The sequence below is a fragment of the Rhinatrema bivittatum genome, unplaced genomic scaffold (assembly GCF_901001135.1).
Source record: "Rhinatrema bivittatum unplaced genomic scaffold, aRhiBiv1.1, whole genome shotgun sequence".
Lineage (NCBI taxonomy): Eukaryota > Metazoa > Chordata > Amphibia > Gymnophiona > Rhinatrematidae > Rhinatrema > Rhinatrema bivittatum.
The window spans coordinates 58-8,025 of NW_021820434.1; the positions used below are offsets into that span (position 1 = coordinate 58).

General features: G+C 43.5%; 1 long non-coding RNA gene across 1 annotated transcript; it reads left to right on the forward strand.

Annotated features, from left to right (window-relative positions):
• Positions 1–5,596: 5,596 nt before the first annotated feature.
• LOC115081626 lies at positions 5,597–6,413 on the forward strand. The gene is made up of 3 exons (XR_003853841.1): positions 5,597–5,662; positions 5,754–5,964; positions 6,291–6,413. It is a non-coding gene; the product is annotated as an uncharacterized LOC115081626 (long non-coding RNA).
• The last annotated feature ends 1,555 nt before the right edge of the window (positions 6,414–7,968 follow it).

A 7,968-nucleotide genomic window follows, 5' to 3' on the forward strand; every position in this document is an offset into this window, starting at 1 on the left:
TATCAGTGGAATGTCTCCCCTGCCGCAGATTTCTGGAGGTGGAGGCTAAAACAGGACTAACTGACAATTCTACCGAAGATTGCTCAGGTATAACATCTTCCGTTTCTGATGAGAATCCCATCCAAGAAGATTCTTCTTCTGAATCAGAAGCTAACAGTGCCAGCGCTACCTTGTCACCGCAAAGTTTTGCAGGACACTTCTGTCCCCTGGATGCTCTTGGGTGTGTAACTTTTGTCTGGCTAGACTCTGCCTCCTCTTCACTCTCCTCCAAAACTACAGTGCCAGAAACAGGTGCTGGCGATTGCAAAGTTTCATGGTCTGATTTCTTTTTTTTGCCATGGAACTGCCATCCCCTACAAAGACGTTTGATTGCGACAGTTGCCTTTTTACCTGTACTGGTGGTGTTGCGCTGGTGTCTTTTGCGGTGCCTCCGCTGCCATTCCCACTAAGTCGCTTGCATCTCCCTTTCCCTGACATTATGGATTTAATGTCAATGAGTACTAGTGGTAACACTGCCCACTGTCCCACAATAATAATGTTCGGTCAGTTTAAAATAACTAAATTAACAGACCCACTCAAGAAGAATGCTCAGTCTGTTTAAAATAACAAAATGAACGGACCAAGTCAAGGACAATGCGGTTAAGTCTGTTTAAAAATAGCAGATTGAACAGACTCGCTGAAGGCCAATCTTCACTCTGTTTATGCCCACTGCCTGCCTGGCAATGCACGGAATGTGTCTGTCTGTGTGTGTGCAGTGAGTGCACAGAGAACAAGCTTCCTTTTCAGTAGATATGAGGCAGGGTACTCCCAGCCCTGGAACTGCTGCCCACCCAGCACTGAACCACTCAAGGACAATGCGGTTAAGTCTGTTTAAAAATAGCAAATGTAACAGACTCGCTGAAGGGCAATGTTCACTCTGTTTACAATGCCCACTGCCTCACTGTCTGCCTGGCAATGCACGGAATGTGTCTGTCTGTGTGCACTGCAGTGCACATAGAACTAAAGTAGATATGAGGCAGGGTACTCCCAGCCCTGGAACTGCTGCCCAGTGCCCACCCAGCACTGAACCACTCAAGGAGAATGCTTTTAAGTCTGTTTAAAAATAGCAAATGTAACAGACTCGCTGAAGGGCAATGTTCACTCTGTTTACAATGCCCACTGCCTCACTGCCTGCCTGGCAATGCACGGAATGTGTCTGTCTGTGTGCACTGCAGTGCACATAGAACTAAAGTAGATATGAGGCAGGGTACTCCCAGCACTGGAACTGCTGCCCACCCAGCACTGAACCACTGAAGGAGAATGTGTTCACTCTGTTTACAATGCCCACTGCCTCACTGCCTGCCTGGCAATGCACGGAATGTGTCTGTGTGTGTGCAGTGAGTGCACAGAGAACAAGCTTCCTTTTCAGTAGATATGAGGCAGGGTACTCCCAGCCCTGGAACTGCTGCCCACCCAGCACTGAACCACTCAAGGACAATGCTTTTAAGTCTGTTTAAAAATAGCAAATGTAACAGACTCGCTGAAGGGCAATGTTCACTCTGTTTACAATGCCCACTGCCTCACTGCCTGCCTGGCAATGCACGGAATGTGTCTGTCTGTGTGCACTGCAGTGCACATAGAACTAAAGTAGATATGAGGCAGGGTACTCCCAGCACTGGAACTGCTGCCCACCCAGCACTGAACCACTGAAGGAGAATGTGTTCACTCTGTTTACAATGCCCACTGCCTCACTGCCTGCCTGGCAATGCACGGAATGTGTCTGTGTGTGTGCAGTGAGTGCACAGAGAACAAGCTTCCTTTTCAGTAGATATGAGGCAGGGTACTCCCAGCCCTGGAACTGCTGCCCAGTGCCCACCCAGCACTGAACCACTCAAGGAGAATGCTTTTAAGTCTGTTTAAAAATAGCAAATTTAACAGACTCGCTGAAGGGCAATGTTCACTCTGTTTACAATGCCCACTGCCTCACTGCCTGCCTGGCAATGCACGGAATGTGTCTGTCTGTGTGCACTGCAGTGCACATAGAACTAAAGTAGATATGAGGCAGGGTACTCCCAGCACTGGAACTGCTGCCCACCCAGCACTGAACCACTGAAGGAGAATGTGTTCACTCTGTTTACAATGCCCACTGCCTCACTGCCTGCCTGGCAATGCACGGAATGTGTCTGTGTGTGTGCAGTGAGTGCACAGAGAACAAGCTTCCTTTTCAGTAGATATGAGGCAGGGTACTCCCAGCCCTGGAACTGCTGCCCAGTGCCCACCCAGCACTGAACCACTCAAGGAGAATGCTTTTAAGTCTGTTTAAAAATAGCAAATGTAACAGACTCGCTGAAGGGCAATGTTCACTCTGTTTACAATGCCCACTGCCTCACTGCCTGCCTGGCAATGCACGGAATGTGTCTGTCTGTGTGCACTGCAGTGCACATAGAACTAAAGTAGATATGAGGCAGGGTACTCCCAGCACTGGAACTGCTGCCCACCCAGCACTGAACCACTGAAGGAGAATGTGTTCACTCTGTTTACAATGCCCACTGCCTCACTGCCTGCCTGGCAATGCACGGAATGTGTCTGTGTGTGTGCAGTGAGTGCACAGAGAACAAGCTTCCTTTTCAGTAGATATGAGGCAGGGTACTCCCAGCCCTGGAACTGCTGCCCACCCAGCACTGAACCACTCAAGGAGAATGCTTTTAAGTCTGTTTAAAAATAGCAAATGTAACAGACTCGCTGAAGGGCAATGTTCACTCTGTTTACAATGCCCACTGCCTCACTGTCTGCCTGGCAATGCACGGAATGTGTCTGTCTGTGTGCACTGCAGTGCACATAGAACTAAAGTAGATATGAGGCAGGGTACTCCCAGCCCTGGAACTGCTGCCCAGTGCCCACCCAGCACTGAACCACTCAAGGAGAATGCTTTTAAGTCTGTTTAAAAATAGCAAATGTAACAGACTCGCTGAAGGGCAATGTTCACTCTGTTTACAATGCCCACTGCCTCACTGTCTGCCTGGCAATGCACGGAATGTGTCTGTCTGTGTGCACTGCAGTGCACATAGAACTAAAGTATATATGAGGCAGGGTATTCCCAGCCCTGGAACTGCTGCCCAGTGCCCACCCAGCACTGAACCACTCAAGGAGAATGCTTTTAAGTCTGTTTAAAAATAGCAAATGTAACAGACTCGCTGAAGGGCAATGTTCACTCTGTTTACAATGCCCACTGCCTCACTGTCTGCCTGGCAATGCACGGAATGTGTCTGTCTGTGTGCACTGCAGTGCACATAGAACTAAAGTAGATATGAGGCAGAGTACTCCCAGCCCTGGAAATGCTGCCCAGTGCCCACCCAGCACTGAACCACTCAAGGAGAATGCTTTTAAGTCTGTTTAAAAATAGCAAATGTAACAGACTCGCTGAAGGGCAATGTTCACTCTGTTTACAATGCCCACTGCCTCACTGTCTGCCTGGCAATGCACGGAATGTGTCTGTCTGTGTGCACTGCAGTGCACATAGAACTAAAGTAGATATGAGGCAGAGTACTCCCAGCCCTGGAACTGCTGCCCAGCCAGCACTGAACCACTCAAGGAGAATGCTTTTAAGTCTGTTTAAAAATAGCAAATATGAGGCAGAGTACTGCCAGCCCTGCCTGGCACTGCCCAGGATAAAATGTACAGACTCACTCAATAAGAATGTTCTTTTTTTTTTTTCCCTAACAAAGAATCTGTTCTGTGTTGTCTATCAAATCTGGTTCTGTTCTGTGTTGTCTATCAAATCGGGTTCTGCTATCTTCTCTGCCTCAGCCTGCCTAAGCCCACCCAGCACGATCCCAATCCCACCTCCCCACTGAATCGCTGAAAATGTCCGTCAGTCCTCGTGCTGCTGCTGCTTTTATAGTGCTGCTGGCTCGTCAGGAAATCCTCAGAGAAGCACGGAATGACAGCGCGATTCGCTGCATTCAGTGCTTCTCTGAAAAGGTGAACGCAGATTCGCTGCGTTCCGGTATCCATGCCGACCTGTCCCACCCTTTCCTGTGAGTCACTGAGACTCACAGGACAGGGTCAGACAGGTTGGCATGGTTACCGCAGGGGCGCCGCCATTTTCAGGTAATCCGGGGCTCCGAGCTCGAGTCGCAGGTAATGGCGGCGAGAAAGCGCGCGCATGGCGATTCGCCGTATCCGACATATCTATGTTCATTTATGTCGGAAATCTGCTCGTATACGCCCCATCTTTTTTTTAAGTTAAAAAAAAAATTTGAGTTGCGTTTTCCATATGCGGTCAATCCGAATGCACATCCCTAGGGTTTACAAGTCGGATTGGTTTCAATATATTATATGTTGGAAACGTTATATTGACGACTTGTTTGTCATTTGGAGTGGCGATGAGGTGCAGTTAGAGACATTTTTGACCGCTTTAAATACTTGGGATGAACATTTACAGTTTACTTTCACTAAGAGTCATCATTCAATAACTTTTTTGGACATGCAAGTGTGTGTTCATGAAAGTAGATTGGTCACGACGGTGTATAGAAAAAGCACGGATAGAAACACATTGTTACATTATCAGAGTTATCATCCAAAACAGCTTAAGGATAACATACCTATAGGTCAATTTTTACGATATCGTCGGCTATGCACCTCCACTGCTGAATTTAAAACCCAGGCGTCTCAATTACAGGAAAGATTTTTAGCTAGAGGGTATTCAAAGTCTGTGGTAAAAAGAGCTTATAAACGGGCGTTATACTCCAATAGGGAGAATTTATTGATCCATACCACAAAGGAAACTTTAAATCGTATGATTTGTACCATTCCATTTTCCCCAAAAACTACTCAAATCAAGGAGATTATTTTGACCCATTGGCATATTCTATCTACTATGCCATGTTTTGTAGAAAACCCGATTTTCGCTATTAAAAAACGTCAATCTTTATATAACAAACTTAAGGGTGGGAGGGAATCTGAGGATCCAGTTCCTCCCCATGGACAAATACCTTGTGGATCGTGTTCAGTTTGCTCACTGACACTTCGGTGTCAGTTGTTTAGTCACCCCAATTTAAGATACTCTTATTCAATTCCCAGTTTGTTTGATTGCAGTACTAGTGGCGTTGTATACGCCATTGTATGTCCTTGCAATTTAATTTATATAGGGCAGACAATTCGCCCCATTCGATGTAGGATCATTGAGCATAGGAGTCGTATTAATGCTTTGCGTGAAAACGCACCTTTAGTACAACATTGGGTTGAGAACAAGCATACTGTGGCAGAGATCAGGTTTTTCGTAATTAAACAAGTTACGCTTCCACATGGGGGAGATTTGTCCCTCAGGTTAAGGAAAATTGAACAGCAATTCATTTATAGTTGGCGTACGATTGCCCCTTTGGGGTTGAATGGACCTATTGAATGGAACGCATTCTATTAACATATGGATATGATATCCTTTGGATGTTTACTCTAGGCTTATTAGGTATGGTTCGTGGTAGGTCTGGTTCGTGGTAGGTCTTAGGGGTAAATTCTATAAAGTTTGTTTTTGAGAAACATGGGGATTGGAATGATGTTGGTTAGGTTCAATAATTTAATTAATTATTCGACGGCGTAATTCTCTGCTTATATAAGTTTGTTGGGAAGCTTAGCAGTCTACTTCTCAGCGGGTGACGTCGTGCTACGTCACTTCCGATTAGACGTGAGTGTTGAAGGTCTGTAATCTTGGCAGTTTGGGGCGGAGGATACATTGTTTTACTCTTTATAACTAATTCTTGGTTATATTGTTGCAGAATATGTTTGGCTTGAGATCATAGGTCGGCGGTTTCTATGTGATCAACCTGTAAGAAGCAAGGAAGTTTAGAAAACCGTAAGGGTTAAACGAAACGCCGCTAAATTCAGATGGCCGAGAGTCATGACTAATGAATATAGGGGAACGCTGTGCTGAAGGAATCTTGTAAGGAGTTCGAAGTATAAGAGGTTGAATAAACTGTTGTGATTCAGGTAGGTACAGCCTGTATTAAATATATTTGGGTTTCGGTATAGGAAATAAAGATATATTTTTGTTGTCATTAAAAGCGGAGTAGATTCTAGGATTTAAATAACAGAAAAATAAGTGAGATAAGATATACAGAAAATTGTTTTTATGTGTGGTGGGTTATATGGTTTGTGGTGTTTAATGTCGGGGCAAGTGGCGTTATGGATATGTGTTTGTCACTGGTCACAGGTTTTTAGCAAATTTGGGTTGGTATATGTGTTTGAAGTGCAATAGTTAGGATAATGTATGTTTTTTCGAATGGTTTAATTAATTGTTGATATGTGCTTTGCAGTGTGGTAATACACTTATAAAGTGTATATTTACATCAGTCCCTGAGGAAGCCCCAAAAGACGGGGGTGAAACGAAGAGATCTTGCATCTGCTTTTGTCGGACACAAACAGTACATAATTCTAATTCAAAGTTTACAATAATTTATCGAGTTTCAATTGAAATATTATTTGTATACTTCTATTGGTAACATAAACTAAGTTATATATTGTATCTCAATACAACATATTTTTTAATTTGTGGGTATGAATGTGTGAGTGTGCTAGTTTAGTTTTATTGTCTATATAGGTATATTTGTGCGATATCTTTAAATAAAAAATTTTTGTATTTCATATATTATTGTTGGGCTCTCTATATTATATGTAATTATACGACAAGTGGATAGAGAGTTGTAGTTATTTACCCTTTTGTATATTTATCATCTATTCAATGGTCATTTAATCACCTTGGCAGTAAAGGGGTCTGGCAACCTTTTCAATCTCATTCTGGATTTCCTGGGCTAGCAGCTCAAGTTACATAGCTACATTGTCCTTTTTTTTTTCTCTGGTGCAGTTCACTTAAATGGTAGCATGCTCTTTAACATCCATCTCCCTTGGGAGGTGGGTTTCACCTACAATTAAACTTGCATGCTGGCTCAGCAGCTCATAGTAATCAAATAAATAAAACAGTTTATAGTAAAGCAATCCAGTCCATCTGCTATCATTATAGCTCCAAGACAGTGTGTAGGAGTAAGTCTATTTAAAACTTGCATTATTAAACTAGCTTTTTCAAAAATTTGATTAATTTGATTTCTCTAACAGACAATGCACGTAGAACGTACGCTCCAAAACCAAAATGTATGCTTTATATTATGTATGTTTATATTATTTTGTTTTATATTATGCATGTACCTATCTGTTACCTGCTTAGAACAAGATTAATTGTATAATTAATAGGCTATAAATATTATAAATACATAAAATTAAAAAAAAAAAGTTATAGAGCATGGATGGTAAAATGATAGACATTTTCTTGAAAAACCTGTAAAAAAAAAAAAAAAAAAAAAAAAAAAAAAAAAGGACAGTCAGTGGTAGCTAGCACAGCCTGATTCAAACACACAAAATGGACATAATAGCCATGCAGTCATATGAACATGTACAAAATCCAGGCAGAACAGGAACTCACACTGACAGCTTTATATATGAGTACAGCCAGAATACAGAAACAGCATCACACTCTGGTTGATAAAACCTGAAATTTCCTCTTGCTCTTTTGGACCTCCAGCTTCATTGAATTAAACAGGACTGTGACCCTGGCCCCATAACGCCTTCATTCGGAACTCCCTGGGATTTTTCCCCCCATTTATCTTCTCTGTAGTCAACATGCCTAGTCTGGTCATTGCAGCAAAAGCCTTTGGACAGAGGCTGTGCATCAGGGTGCCCTGCAGTCACGTGTTCTGAATCCATCCACTAGCTATAACTCTTGAGCGACGACTTTGGCGCCTTCTCCCATCACGGACTTCTGATGCCACCCCACAGCATCTCCAGGCCCCAGTCGACCTGGGAAGCAACGTTTGAAAATTAACTGTCATAAATAAAATATAAGGGGCGGATTTTAAAAGGCGCGCGAATAGCCTACTTTTGTTTGCGCTCCAGGCGCAAACAAAAGTACGCTGGATTTTAGTAGATACGCGCGGAGCCACG